Consider the following 16,513-nt stretch of genomic DNA (forward strand, 5'->3'; position numbering starts at 1 on the left):
GTACTCAGCTTTCAACTTCTGAAACTCAAAAGTTATTACATTCATTGATTGCAAAAGAATTATAAAATGATAGTATTTATGGGAGCTGGTTCATCTGTGTCAAGTCCCTTTCTTCCAGCCTTAAAGAAAATTGTATAGCTTTCTTTAGGCCCTTAACAAGGTCTATGTTCTCATGCTTCATAACCCACAATCTTCTATCCAACTCCTTTGGAAAACATGCTGATGTTCTGGTTTATTTTCTTCTTTATCTCTGGGTTCACTGTTGGACCTCACTACTTAGTGAGACCCTTTACTCTGGGCTCACTATTCCCTCCCGGCTATATTCAGCAATGACTTTCTTTTTTTTTTTTTTAATTAATTTATTTATTTATTTATTTATTTTTGGCTGTGTTGGGTCTTTATTTCTGTGCGAGGGCTTTTTCTAGTTGTGGCAAGTGGGGGCCACTCTTCATCGCAATGCGCGGGCCTCTCACTGTCGCAGCCTCTCTTGTTGCGGAGCACAGGCTCCAGACGCGCAGGCTCAGTAATTGTGGCTCACACGCCTAGTTGCTCCGCGGCATGTGGGATCTTCCCAGACCAGGGCTCGAACCCATGTCCTCTGCATTAGCAGGCAGATTCTCAACCACTGCGCCACCAGGGAAGCCCCAGCAGTGACTTTCTGTGTGTTTTGTTAACAAAGGTCTTGGGCTCCCAGAAGTGTTGCTCTTGTTGATATATAGCATACGTCATCTCCAGGTTTATATTTGTTTACATGCAAAATGATTCTTGTCTTTTGAGGGTCATATGCCGTTGATAAGCATAATTACACAGAAAATCTTGAATTATTTTCTCTGAGACTTCTAGTGATGATAATGGTCTGTTGCGTGAGATGAGTTCCACCTAGGGCGCTCAGAATATAAACTGAGGCCTGTCTCTGATCTCTCCAGGGTTCTAAGCGTTGTTGCATGAAATAAAAGGAATCCTGTTACACAAACACTGCTTCAGTCAACAGGCGTGGGAAGAATGTTACAGTATCATTAAGTACCGTTATCAAATGCCAAGAAAAAGGGACTCTTTCTTTCTGCTCAGAGGTATCAATGTTAAGGTATTAAACAGAGCCACAGTCAGATTAAGGACACCAACTGAGTCTTCAAGCAAAGAGAAAAATCAGAATTTGGGGTGTGATGGTGTTTGGAAATGACATAAAAATCTGAGCAAGCAAGTTCAAGGAACACAGGAAGTTACATAGGTCAACTCAAGTAATTTGAGACAACAGAATAGGCTATCTTGAAAAGTAGTTTCCTACTGTAAGAGATCGAAGGCTCCCAAGGATACAGGGAAGGCAACTTCTAGGGAAAGCTGGTAGCTGCCCAAATAGCTCACTAGTAAGGTAGCTTCTGCTTTTTTTTGTTTTGTTTTTTGGCTGCGCCACGTGGCATGTGGGATCTTAGTTCCCCGACCAGGGATCAAACCGCGACCCCTGCAGTGGAAGCACGGAGTCTTAACCATTGGACCACTAGGGAAGTCTCAGGTAGCTTCTGCTTTATGTGATCAGAAATTTCAGAGTTGAGTGGACTCGGTGCTAAATCATGCTAACATATTTGACTGCAACTGAAGAATAAAGTCAACTTACTAATTCAAAAATCTTCCATTCGTAGGTGAGACATTGCTTTGTGAATGTGGACTCAGAACAAGAGGAGTTAGAAATGGGATTTGAATACGTTCTACTACTACATTCTGCTGATAATCTGATTTCTCTACCCTCCAACAGGACCCGCCTCACTGGGGAAGTTATTATGCCTTACAAACTTCCCTGCCAGTGCTTATTTTCTCTAACTTTTTTCTAGGCCACTATGGCTGACCATCCCTCACTGCCACTAAGTACACAAATATATACATGTGTACACACGTGCACACACATGAACTTTAAGTATGTTAATACTTTCAATCAAGTTATCTCCCACGCTGCTGGCCTGAAAGGATCTTTTCACTTTAGAGGGACTTGGCATAGCTCTGCTTTCACCTGTTTAAGTCAGTCATTTCCAAATTCCCAGCAATACATCACTGCTTTCCTGGTGTTAACTTGTCCTTACGAGTGTTCAGTCAGAGGTGGAATGCCTATTTCTTAAAATATTACTAAGGGAATTATTTCATTAGAAGGACAGTTGGAGCAGATGACCTTTAAATTCCAACTAGTGGTAAATTAATAATTCTTTTACCTCTGCAGGCCAGGCTGGAAGGTCTGTTTAAACATTAATATGTTTTCTTACTTTTTAGGAGTCTCTCCTACTGAAATTCAACCTGAAAATCAGCTTAGCATGTATTGTCGTGTTGCTGTAGGTTTGCAGGTCCATCACCTATCTGTGTTCTGCATATACTCAATGTTCCAACCAAGCAAAAGTGCTTTTGCTTCTCAAATATGCTGCCCCATGCTGTGTCTCTACCAAAGCTCTTGCTGTTCCCTTTGCTTGGAATGCCAAGCCATCCCCGGCTATAAATCAAAACTGAATTCATTCTGCATTGTCTAGTTGAAGCTTTCCATTATCCCCCCAGCTTCACCTAATCTCCACATGGGTCCTGCACAACACTTTGTACTTCTTACGGTGGTTGTGTTGCATCTTGTTATTATGCACTTTTATTGTTCCCCTGATATTGTGTAAGTCTTGATGGTAGGGGTTTATTTTATTTTTATATAACTTACAATGCCTGTGTCTCATCCTTGTTTTCATTCATACCAGGATATAGCACAGGTATAGATGCTAAGGGCAGTGTCAGACTGTTAAGGGGAGGTTATATTTAACTTAAAAACTCAAAACAGAACCTATAAAGGGTATTTAAAAGAAAAGATCAGAATTCAGAGTTAGTTAGGGAAACTTTAACAATAGAATAAAAATCCAGCCAAATATAATTGGATTAAGAAGTGAATAGAAAACAAGGAAACAGAACTTAGTGTAAAGTACTATTTCAAGACATTTTGATGTTTAGGAAAGTAGTTTGAGAAGGAGAGAGGGTCAAGGAAAGTTGTTTGTTTCTTGGAGAGATGAAACTCAAGCATTTTTTCGGCCTAGAGGATAGAACTATAAAGAGATTAAAGGCTCCGGGAAGGATATAATTGATGGATCGTAATGTCCTGAGGGAAGAAGGAGAGATATAAAGAGCACAGGTGTCAGGGTAAGGTCTGGGGGAGGAAGGATACCTTTTTCTCAGAGGCAGAAAGAAAGGCAGGAAGCATAAGGAAGGAATACTGAAGGCAGTTATGCCTGCTTCCCCAGTGTAGAGTAGTCATAGTAATCTGAGACTGAAAAAGGCAAGAGTAGCTAAAGGACATGAAAATAGTCGAGGTTTATTGTAGCTGATTCATAAAGGTTGTCTTGCTTACTACTTGATATCATCATTGTCTGTCTTCCTCTACTAGACTGTAAGCTCCGTGAAGGCAAGGGTTTTGCTATCTTGTTCATCACTATCCTCAGCACCAAAAAAATAGTGCCTGGCACATAGACACTCAGTAAATATTTGTTGGGTGAACAGAGAATGAAGAAGGGAGCTGGGACTTCCCTGGTGGTCCAGTGGTTAAGACTCCGTACTGCCAATGCAGGGGGCACGGGTTCGATCCCTGGTTGGGGAAGATCCCGCCTGCTGCCTGGTGCAGCCAGAAAAAAGGGAGCAAACTGGAGATACTCAAAATTACTGCTACAGTTTTTTAGCTTTCAGTAATCGGAGATGTAAACAGAACTCATTGGATGAGATTGCTGAGAAAGCTCTTTAAAGGAGGCTGACCTAAGAGGATGCCCTTATGCACTTTCCTCCTTCCTGCTGCATGGAATGTAAATATAATGGCTTGGAACCTCAGGGGTTGTACTGTGACCATCAGGTAACCTTGAGGATGCCAACCAGTGCTAAGGGAGGATGGTGGGACAGAGGTTAATTGTGGGGCTGCCATATTGGGCTTCGTGCAGCCTTCATGTTTTGAGACAATATAAACTACTTCTTTAAACTACTGCTATTTTGGATCTCTGTTTCTTTCAATAGAACCCAGTTGATTAGAAAGGAAAAACTGAAAGGAATTAAGGGACTAGAGACCTCAATGTGATCAACTGAAGAGCAGGTTTAAGGGGAATAAGGCTAAAAGATTAAGGTCAAGGAGGGGCTTCTAAGTTTGAGATGGGTGGGTAATCGAAGGATCTAAGGGATTGTCATAAATTTCTAAAGCAGAATGCTGGTGAAGCCTGCTGGAGGAGAAAAAGCTAAGGAAATAGTATCTGTGTGCACAGATAGGTAACCAAGAGGTAACCCTTCGACTAGACCAGTGTTTCTTTGAGTTTTCACTTGATGGGCTGCTAAGGATCTATCTATGGACCCCGGAATCTTATCTTGAGGTCTCCAATTTGAGATACACTGCAGAATACTATTTTATTGTATGACCTTGTTGTCAAAACGATTTAAGGCAGCTAATAAAAATACAAATTGTGAGATGTAAAAAAATTAAAGTAGGAAAATGGGGCAAACGGAAAATATGGTACGAAAACAGGAATGAAGTTAGTATGATAAAAACACACTCATGAGGTTCTTTGTACTTTCTAGATGTAGGCAACAAATTTGTGTCTAAGCTTTCTAGCAATCAACTTGAAAAATGTAACATGATAGATTGTTGAGCAATGGGATAAAAACAAACCAGTTCAGGAAAATCACAAATATTCCTTTTACTAAGACCATTATACTTAAATTATAACTTTATATGATTGAACTAAAAAGAACATCAAAAATTTTCTTTTAGATGGGAGGAATGTAAAGATGGTTTTGAGGAGAGCCACGGTAACCAAGTTTACAACATATCCCAATATTGGGCTGAAAAGTGAACACATTCAGTCAGATGGCTGTACCTAATACCAATTATTTAAATATGTTTTCAGAATCACTGATGTCTTTGCATAAACTTAGGTAAAGATAACCCCCCAAAATTGAAAAATAAGATGTGTCAAGAAATTGATAAGAATTAAAATTTTTAGGCTTAGGAAAATGTATAATGTAATGTAATATAAAAATTAGCTTTCAGATGTTATCTTTCACCATCTCTATTGAACACAAAGAAAGACTTAGATTTCAACATGAAGGTTAGTGGAAGGACAGATTGTCTTGGTAGGTGGTGATAGTTATTAGTACTGGAGGGTTTGCTTAAGTGGAGGCTATCTCTTCATCAGACCTTTAGGGGAGAAATGATCTTAAGAGCCTATGATTCCAGATTATTTTTACTATATATTTGTTGGGATTTGGTACTTTTTTTTTCACTCAGTAGTCTGGCAGATATCACACACGTGCCTTTGTCATTAGTTATTGTTTGAGTATGCTGACAGAGCCCAGAAATAGTGAAATCATTAATTTAGCTGAAGAATCCAGGTATTCAAGATACTGTCTAATTGGAGTCTATAAGATGTGAAAGGGTTTTTCAAGACTATTTAAAAATTAAATTTGCCTGAATTCTTCTAAATGATTTTTCAGATTTCCATAATAAATGTAGCAAACATTTCTCTTATGGGATGTAAATAATCAAACTCTGTTGCACTGTAGAGTAATATTATAAAGCACTTAGCTAATCAGATTGCGAGAGTCGCTCAAAATTCCTAACCATGTAATTTTTGCATAGAGAGAGGGTGCTTCATGCTGTGCAATTAACTGGTTTTATTAGCTATCAATTTGGTCGTTGCTGGCTGGCCTCACGGCCTAGTGCCTGCGGGAATTAGATCTTGGTTCTTCACTTGATCCTGCACAGTTGAGTGTCAGGAAGGTATGGAAATCTTGCAGTGGGGGCAGTGGCCAAGGCCCTAAGGGGGAGTTGTTTCTCACACTTCTAAATTTTCTAGGCCTATTGTAATTTTCGGATGTTCTATAAACTAACATTCCATTCTGCATTCAAATTAGTGGGATGGTTTAGTGATTATAAGCAGAGCTTTGACATAAGACAACCTGTGTTAAAAACCTGGCTTTGCCATTTTCTGTGCCCTTAGGCAAGTTTTAAAATTTCTCTGTGCCTAGTGAAGGGTGATAGTGAAGGGCCCTCGCTCATGGTTTGCTGTGAGGATTTAAAAGGTTAGTCTACCAATTGCATATGTAATCACCAGGCAGAATGATTTTTTTGCATTACTCACCTTTCTAAACTATGATTATTTGATTATTTGAAATATGATTATTTGAAAATATGATTATATGAAGACCCAACACAGCCAAAAATAAAAACAAATAAATAAATTAAAATATATATATATTTAGATGAAAGGACTCATATTTTATTGGACTTTTTTTTAAAGGGGGGTGGAAATTTATAAAAAGAGGCAGAAGTAGAACACCTAGTTGCAAATTTTATTACTGACATTTACTAGGCTCCTGGAAAAAAAATGAGCCTGCACAAATCAAATCAATGACCCAGTTTTCTTAAGTCTTAAATATAATAAAAATATCTAACTTATTTGTGAGAGTCAAATAACATAAGTGCTTTGGAAATGTTAAAGTGCTATATTTAGGTAAAAACATAGATAAACATAAAGTCAAATATAAAAAATACATGAAGCCAACTAATACAAACCATTACGAAAGTGGAATCCACTGCTGGAAGAGATCTGATCTTTGCTCGTAAGCTTGACTTGACTCTGAATGATGAACTGATTAAAAAGGAAGGGGAAAGCCTTCAGAGAAAGGAATTAGCATTGATTAAGCACCTAGTATTTGCTAGACACTGGGGTAGGGTTTCTGTTCTCCCTTAAGGAGACTGGGGCCCAGAGAGGTTAAATAACTTCCTTTAAGTCACCCAGCTTATTGGTGGCATAGCCGAGACTCATGCTTCAGCCTGTTTGACTCCAGAGGATGTGCTAACACACCACAGTTAATTACCTCAGTTCAGTTTAGCAAATATCTATTGAGCACCCACTCTGAATAAAGTACTGTTAATAATGCATCAATTTTTTTTTTAATTTATAGAAATGGAAAGAAATTTAGAGCATGAAGGAATCTGGAAGATAATTTTGTCTAACCAAGTAGCGTTCTAGGAAGAAAACAAGGTCCAGAGTGACCAGGTGGCTCCAGGGCCATCTATTTTGTAATTAGAATTTAAATTTCCACTCACCTAATCTAGTTTTTGATTAAATTATATTGCTTTTCATTTTTTAAAAAAAGCCTAATCCTTCATTAGTTCATACTTCAAGTCTTATTCAAGGGCTTTCTTTGGGGATGTTTTCTGTGTAATTTTAGCCCCAAGTGATCTCTTTGACCAAGTTACATAAGTTGTTTAGTGGAAAGGTAGGTGCTTGAATGTGCTTTTGTCACCCAAACTGAATACAGGTTGTTTATAATATATTTTACTCTTTCATGTCATCACAGTGACATTCTGTTGTGAGCATGAAGAATCTAAAATCTCTTAGCCTTTTTATGCCTTGGAGATATCTCTTAAATCCCTATCCTTAAATCTTCACTATTTATTTCATTGAGTTTTAGCCACCCTTCCATCCTGCCCGGTTAGTCTGCCCTTAGTTGGGTATGTAGTTAACTAGAGAGCGGCCTGATCCCGGGAGGGGAGCCTAGGCTGCTGTCCAAGGAGCTGCATGTGGTGAGTCTGCTGCAACCCACCGGGAAAACCATTGAGCAATTCAGACTTCCCAGTACCGGTGACGTTTGTAATGCATCCCACATGGCTCCGTCTTGACTGTTCATGAAGAGTGAGCAGAATGACTTGTTTATTTTTCCTTCTTAGTATTTCCAGCCATTTTTCTGCCAAAGAAAAGTTTCCATGACATCAAATGTCATGAGGAATATAGGCTGTATTATATTATGGAACCTGAATTCAGTTCATTTATCCTTCTTTATTTCCCTGAATACCTAAAGGGCAGCATTTGAAAGAGAACGTACAGAACTGAGAGGTTTGCTGCTTGTCATGTTATTGAATGAGTCTCATTAAGCCTAAAATGACTCAAAGAGCATGACCTGGGTATGACTCTGGTGATTAAATACAGGATTGAAAATCATCCAAGCCTACTTTTAAACTTGTTCTATAGCACTGAGTTTTTAGGAGGAATGGGGGCTGGTTTTCCATCTTGCCATGCATGTAAGAATCAAATTTTTATTTTAGGAAAATGCCTCTAGCCATGATACTCTTGGAGTAAAAATGCAGTGAATTAAGCAACTTTTTCTTGACCCTGGTTCTTGTGATCTGATATGTAAATCTTCTGATTACTGAGAGTGAGCATTCTGCCTCAGTTATCTTTATAATCAGAGCCTGAAAGAGTTAGAAGGGAAGGGAAGGTCTACCCACTTGTTGCCTGAAAGAGCCAGGTATTTTGACCTTATAGACTTGTAAATACACTACTGTTTTAGGAGTTTTTAAATCAAGAATTTCCCCTTTTCCCTTACATTCCACTGCTAAGTCCGATAGTTCTGGGCTCTGTGGGGATAACGATAAGAGGTATGCTGTTCTGAGAAGACCAGTGGCGTTGTCTTTTCGAACCCCTCCTGTTCATAAGAGGCCTGGTTCAGTTGTTGTAGAGTTTTGTTTTGTTTTTTAAATTTTATTTATTTATTTATTTATTTTTGGCTGTGTTGGGTCTTCGTTTCTGTGCGAGGGCTTTCTCTAGTTGCGGCAAGCGGGGGCCACTCTTCATCGCGGTGCGCGGGCCTCTCACTATCGTGGCCTCTCTTGTTGTGGAGCACAGGCTCCAGACGCGCAGGCTCAGTAGTTGTGGCTCACGGGCCCAGTTGCTCCGCGGCATGTGGGATCTTCCCAGACCAGGGCTCGAACCCGCATCCCCTGCATTAGCAGGCAGATTCTCAACCACTGCGCCACCAGGGAAGCCCATGTTGTAGAGTTTTGTGATACTGACCCAAGCCTAGGAAGGGGGCTGTCTTAGTCCATTCAGGCTACTGTAACAGAATACCGAAGGTGGGATGGCTTATAAACAACAAACATTTATTCAACACAGTTCTGGAGGCTGGGAAGTCTGAGATCAAGTTGTTAGCAGATTCAGTTTCTGGTGAGAACCCGCTTCCTGGTACACAGATGGCCGTCTTCTTGCTGTGCCCTCACGGGGAAGAAGGAAGGGGTGAGAGAATTCTCTGGGGTCACCTTTATAAGGGTACTAATCTCATTCATGAGGGCTTCACCCTCATGACCTAATCACCTCCCACAGGCCCCACCTTCAAATACCATCACATTGGGGGTTAGATTTCAACATATGAATTTTAGGGGAACACATTCAGTCTACAGAAAGAAGCCTGCGTGAAATGTAGCCCCACTCCTGAGAATCAGGGCTCCATTTTTCAGTGTGTGGTAGAGAAGTGTCTGCCGCAGTGGGTTCAGAAAGTGTGGACTTGATAAGAAGCTGGCTTAATTGCAGAGGTGATTTTTGGAAATATAAATGGTAAAATGCATTGGGTAGAAAACTGGAACTGGAAGGTTTAAGACTAAGCAAGCCTCTGCATTCTGAATATGAAAAAGTGCAGTGAGGGCATGCTTGGAGAATAGCCAAACAGGGAAGGGCGGTCAAGAAATTTTGCCTGTTTGATTGCCGTGGACGGCAGAGCCTGCAAGAGGCAACTTGTAGCCATCCAAGTCTTCATTCTGAAAGTTCAAATCAATAATGAGCTGGTGAACATAAATTTCCATGTGGCTTCTACTATGGTTGTATAATTGATTGTCATTCTTATAAAATAATACCCTTAAGTAACCCTTATGCATGTAAAAGAACAGAATGAATATTAAAGCAAACCCACACCCACAGGCATTTTAATCTTCTTACTGTCCTGTTCAGAGTAAACATTTACCTAACATGAACTCTTACCGTGGCAATTACTTAAACACATTTAATATCATTATCATCAAATACTATTTGTTCATCCACCCTTCAGATATTATTGAGTACTTCTGGTATATAAAGCATCTGACCTTTCTCCCTCGTGTGGTATTATACTAGACATGGTGCAAGATGAGCAACGTAGGGAAGGCTTCCCTCAAGAGCACTGGGCCACAGGAGCAAATGTCAGAAGGCTGGAGCCATATCAAGAGAAACTCATAGCTCAGAGGTTAACTAAACTAGTTTTTGTATAGCTAGGGTAGTTCTGGGGAGGTAAGGAAAGAGTTTTATCTCTTCCTGACCCAATCCTAGGGAAAAATCAGAATTTCCATGCAAATCAATATTTTTAATTTTATATTTATATGCTCTAGTCATATATATTACATATAACATGCATGTATTACTTTTTCTGATTCAAAAATTATAGAGGCTTATTGTAAAGAATTTGGGAAATATATAAAAATTTTAAATCATTTATGATTCTTTTCGCTACCTACAGATAACCACAATTAAGATGTTATTTTATTTCTTCCCCATCTCTCTTCTTATATGTGTAATTTTTATTTTTTTAAAAAAAGTGGGTTCATTCTCATATCTTCTTGAACTTTGGGGGACCATACTGATCCTGGATCAGATTGATATTTTGGAGACAGAGCTGTCTTTGGAGAGAGCCTTTGACCTTGAATGCACAGTGCAGTAAGGAGACTGCTTCCTTTTGAAGGATTGGATGAACCACTTTTCTTTCTTTTACTATCATACTCTGATGGAATCATAGAATCTTGGAATTGGTGAGGACCTCAGAAATCAGGGTCCTCCAGAAATCAGGAGTGTTTTAAATACCACACACCAGAGGGCAAGGAGGAGCAGCTGACACTCGTGGACAGTAGACGTGTACCTTGGATTTTTTTTACACCTACTGTCTTTGTGGTCGGTACCACATCACAGGCAGAAAGATGGACCCTGTGAGACACAGTCCTGCTGCTATGTAGCGGCTAAGAGCTGTTGACAACCAGGGAGAAAAGCTTGTTCCTAATATAAGATGTAAATAGAGCCTGCCAGCCTCATGATATGGGTCTTCATAAACTACTGCTTTCATTTTATAGTGATAGGTAGAGTGCCATTGGTATCTTTCTTTCACAAAAAGAAGTGAACCCAACTTTATTTTTAATATGTTATCACATAAATACATACAGACTGTATCAATGGAATATTTTAAAATGTAAAACAAGCTTTAAAAACACAAGATCTTTCACCCCAATGTTCATAGCAGCACTATTTACAATAACCAATACATGGAAACAACCCCCAAGTGCCCACTGGTTTAAGAAGATGAGGCATATATATATATATATATATTCACACACACACACGCCTGCGTGCGCATATACAGTGGAATATTACTCAGCCATAAAAAAGAATGAAATATTGCCATTTGCAGCAACATGGATGTACCTAGAGAATATTATACTAAGTGAAGTAATTCAGACAGAGAAAGATGGCTATTATATGGTATCACTTATATGTGGAATCTAAAAAATAATACAAATGCATCTATATACAAAACAGAAACAGACTTACAGACATAGAAAACAAACTTATGGTTACCAAAGGGGAAAGAGAGGGGAAGAGATAAATTAGGAGTATTGGATTAACAGATACAAACTACTATACATAAAACAGATAAGCAACAAGGATTTACTGTACAGCACAGGGAACTATATTCAATATTTTATAATCTATAATGGAAAATAATCTGAAAAAATATATATAACGGAATCACTTTGTTGTCCACCTGAAACTAACACAATATTGTAAATCAACTATCAATTAAAAGAAAAAAACTCATAGAATCTTTAAGGGTTCTATGGTAGCTCTCCAAAATTAAAGAGACAAATTAAAATTTGGGATTAGGTTGAAAAAAGTTTTGAATAGAGGGAAAGGGATTGCTCTGAAGATGAAGATACTAATTAACTTAAAACCTTATTATAAAACTATTGAAAGTACTTTAAAGGAAGGATGTTAAAACTTAACCACCCCCAAACTTAAATTTAGTTAAATTATAATACTTAGTAAATTTAGTTAAACTATGATATTTAGATTCTCTTATTCTCTTTGATTGGATCCGCCATTTGGAACCTGCTGGTCGAGTTCTGGAAACATGGCCAACTGAGCTAATGGGTCATCTCCCCACATAAATGCTTAGAAATGCCAGTTGAAAGAAAATTAACAGAGTGCCCACCTCCTCCCCAAATCCCTGATAAGTTTTCCTATGAAGAAAGAAGGAGGGAGAGAGGGAAGAAGAAACCAGCCCCGATTGGAAACAGTGGGAACAGTCACATATCTTACTGCAAACACAATAGCTGTATAGACATCTGTGTGCTCTGATAAGGACATTACTACTAGACATTTTTATGAATAGACCTGTGGTTACTCCACTTGTCTGTCACATTGGGATCCTTTATTTTATGGAGAATCTTTGAGCGTGAATTTAAATTGCTGTAGTCTGTCCCGGTCTTTCCTTAAATCCTCACGTCCTAATCTGGAAAACTACTTATTTACCCCAAAGATCTTTAGACCTTGGGTTGTGTAACTCTTGGATGATTAGTAAATAGATTATGATCATTCATCTCTGTAAAAGTCTAGAATAACATTTTTAAAACATTTAAAATGTTTATTGTAGTGAAATACATACAGCATAATATTTGTCATTTTAACCATATTTAAGTGTACGGTTCAGTGGCATTAACTATAATCACAGTGTTGTAATCAACCATTGCCACTATCTATTTCCAAAATTTTTCATCACTCCAAACAGAAATTCTACATGTTAAGTGATAACGCCGCATTTCTTCCTCTTCCAGTCCCTGGTAACCTCTAATCTACATTCTTTCTAACCTGTGAATTTGCCAGCTTCAAGATATGTCATATAAGTGGAATCATCCAATGTTTGCCCTTTTGTGCCCGGCTTATTCACTTAGCCTAATGCTTTCAAAGTTCATCCATGTTGTGGCAAGTATCAGAACTTAATTCCTTTTTATGGCCGAATAATACTCTTTGTATTTATATACTACATTTTATTTATCTGCTCATCATTTGATGAATGCTTGGGTGGTTTCTGCCTTTTGGCTGTTGTGAATAATGTTGCTGTGAGTCGGCATACAAGTATCTGTTAGAGTTCTTACAATAGCATTTTGCAAACAGAAATGTAAATTCGTTGTGTAGAAAAATGAAGTCATCTGGACTTCCAGTGTTGACTAAAATTATTATTTCAGTGTAACTTGAGTAAACATAAACATAAACCTAAGAATTAACTCTTTATTGTGTATAGCTCATAAAATCAAAATCAATTTTTCAGTTAAATAAAAATGCAACTATAAAATCAATACAACAGAAATAAACAACTTTCATCAAATTATATGTACTAAAAATAATTCTTTTGTTAGTTTTAATAGTGTAAAAAGATATTTACATTTTTCGGTACAATGGAGCATTATTTTAGCCTTCGTCATTGTTATGTTTCCTTTTTAATAGTGAACTTTTTTTTTTTTTAAAGATTTATTGATTGATTGATTGATTGATTGCTATGTTGGGTCTTCGTTTCTGTGCGAGGGCTTTCTCTAGTTGCGGCAAGTGGGGGCCACTCTTCATCGCGGTGCGCGGGCCTCTCACTATCGTGGCCTCTCTTGTTGCGGAGCACAGGCTCCAGACGCGCAGGCCCAGTAGTTGTGGCTCACGGGCCTAGTTGCTCCGTGGCATGTGGGATCTTCCCAGACCAGGGCTCGAACCCGCATCCCCTGCATTAGCAGGCAGATTCTCAACCACTGCACCACCAGGGAAGCCCAATAGTGAACTTTTTAAAACCACTAATCCATTATTTTGATGTGCAGGCCATTTGCTAGAGTATCCCAGAATTTAAATCTGGAAAACAACAATCTAAGGAAAAATTATTTGCTGCATATTTACTTCAGCAATTTCCATTAATGAACTGTTGGCAAGCAGGTGCCTATAAAGGCAAATCTACATAATACATCCGCTTGCTATCAGTTATGGCAGCTACAAGTACAGGTTTTAGTAATTCAGTTAATCCCAGGTATTTCTGTTGGAGCTTGTTTGAATTGCTAACATGGTGTCACCTGACCTTCATTTATTGCAAATACCACTTATTTATTTAATCTACCTCTGCTTATTATTAGCCCATTTCCATGAAACTAGTACAGCACTCTAAAATAGCATGTTGTTTTCAAGATGTTAAATCAAATTCTTAGTTTATTAAATTGGAACCTAAAGTCTTATTCCATAAAAATGTCTTTTATTTGCAAATCATACTGCAAGAGTTTTTTATAACTGTAAAAAAATTAAAATACGAGCACAACAAAGGGACACAAGATAATAGTTGTTGTTTTGTCATTAGCATATGCCTACTCAAGAGCTGTTAGACACGCTTACCAATACCTGAAAAGATAAATTCTCTCTCCAAGGTATAATTTGTCAATATTTTAAACGTAAGCATGAAAACTAGCTGGAACACTGAAAATCCCATGTCGTGCTGAATTATAAAATGGTCGTCCAGGGCTTCCCTGGTGGCGCAGTGGTTAAGATTCCACCTGCCAATGCAGGGGACACGGGTTCGAGCCCTTGTCTGGGAAGATCCCACACGCCGCGGAGCAACTAAGCCCGCGCGCCACAACTACTGAGTCTGCTCACTAGAACCCGCAAGCCACAACTACTGAAGCCCGCATGCCTAGAGTCCGTGCTCCGCAACAAGAGAAGCCACTGCAATGAGAAGCCTGCGCACCGCAACGAAGAGTAGCCCCCGCTCGCCGCAACTAGAGAAAGCCCGCGTGCAGCAACAAAGACCAAATGCAGCAGAAAATAAATAAATATAATAAATAAAATTTAAAAAAAAAGGTCGTCCAAGGATTCAGAATATTCTTGTATTTATTCTTTATTGTTAACAAACATTTTTAATGGTCACAGGATTTAGATATTCCAAAGAATATACCAAAGCACACCAAAGGATAACAGTCCCCTATTTTGACCAATACTAGTCCCAACATTAATGCTTCCTCACATTGAACTCTCACGGTTTACTCACAAAAGAGTTGATTTGCCACTTAAAAATAAAGGGCTTATGATTTCCAAACTTCATATGAACTCTATCTTTACAACCAAGGTCATTTATGATTATTTAATGAGAAATAGAATTGTCATATGGATGAATAATTGTATTTATTACTCAATTAATGCATTTTCTTTCTACTTGGAAAACTAAACTATGAGAAGGTTGTTTGATGAATACAGAACCTGTACACACAGTGGACGCTCAGTGAATGTTAAGGAATCGTTTTGATAGCTCCCTTCAACACCTATATTACTAAAAGAAAAAACTGTCAAATCAACCTTGATAAATGTCTCATCCAATCACGAATAAGGTTCCTTTCTCTTGTTCCCACATTGACCCCTTGTCAACCCTCAACCTTCTGTTTTCTGTCTAGTCACACCACCTTCAAAACAAGTTTCACAGCGTTTTAAATGAAAACTCAACTCCTACTATGAAAAGAAAAATGTATAACAAATGTGCAAATTCCCAAAGGGGAGTCTCCTTTATGACCAAGGCTTCTCCATTTTTATTCATTGCTGACTTTCTTTAATTGTACTTTTAACTCTTGATTAGCCATATTTTAACTCCACAAAAGCAATAAAATTTTAATGACTACATGTGATTTACTTAGTCTAGAGAACGTCCTCCTGTAGACATTAGCAGATATACACTGTGGTACCACTTTTTTTTTCATTTTAAAAATTAAGTTTAGGGCTTCCCTGGTGGCATAGTGGTTAAGAATCCACCTGCCAATGCAGGGCACACGGGTTCGAGCCCTGGTCCGGGAAGATCCCACATGCCGTGGAGCAACTAAGCCCGTGCGCCACAACTACTGAGCCTGCGCTCTAGAGCCCGTGAGCCACACCTGCTGAGCCCACATTCCACAACTACTGAAGCCCGTGGGCCTGGAGCCCGTGGTCCACAACAAGAGAAGCCACCGCAACGAGAAGCCTGTGCACCCCAACGAAAGAGTAGCCCCCGCTTGCAGCAACTAGAGAAAGCCCATGCACAGCAACGAAGACCCAATGCAGCCAAACATGAATTAATAAATAAATAAATTAATTAATTAATTTAAAACAATTAAGTTTAATAAACAGTATTTTTTACCATGACACTGCAGTACAGTTTTCTAATAATTAACACATTTCACAGTGTAAAGTATGGCTTCCCTATCAAATCACCACTGAATGTCAAGAATCCACATGTCTGTCCTTTACAGTACTTTGCATACAGTATGAGAGCAATAATATATTTTAAATAAATGGTTAGATAAATAATATAAGTAGATATTACCTGAATCTATTCCAGTAATAGTTAAGAAACCCTGCCGTAATTTTGTCATGACTACTCATCCAACCGATAGAAGTTCAGTCTTGTTGCAGTCTCCCAAAAGAAATATTATGCAGGAAAAAATGTATTTGACTTTTAGGAAGAGGGCTTTTACTGTAAATAAATATGGCATCTTCCCTCTTTAGTCATCCCCTTCCACTGTCAGTCATGCCAGCTTGCTAGTAAGCACCTCTTCTGCCGCCAATTCAACCCCACTTCTTTTTTAAATTTTTCAGAAAGCTTCAATATATAAATTCTTAATCTGTCAAGAATG

General features: G+C 38.6%; 1 protein-coding gene across 7 annotated transcripts in view; it reads left to right on the top strand.

The window, feature by feature from the left end:
• Positions 1 to 16,513, top strand: part of MAP3K20 (mitogen-activated protein kinase kinase kinase 20) — a 175,192-nt gene that overhangs the window by 71,656 nt on the left and 87,023 nt on the right. The window lies entirely within an intron of this gene.

The sequence above is a fragment of the Balaenoptera physalus genome (genome assembly GCF_965194825.1).
Source record: "Balaenoptera physalus genome assembly, chromosome: 6".
Classification (NCBI taxonomy): domain Eukaryota; kingdom Metazoa; phylum Chordata; class Mammalia; order Artiodactyla; family Balaenopteridae; genus Balaenoptera; species Balaenoptera physalus.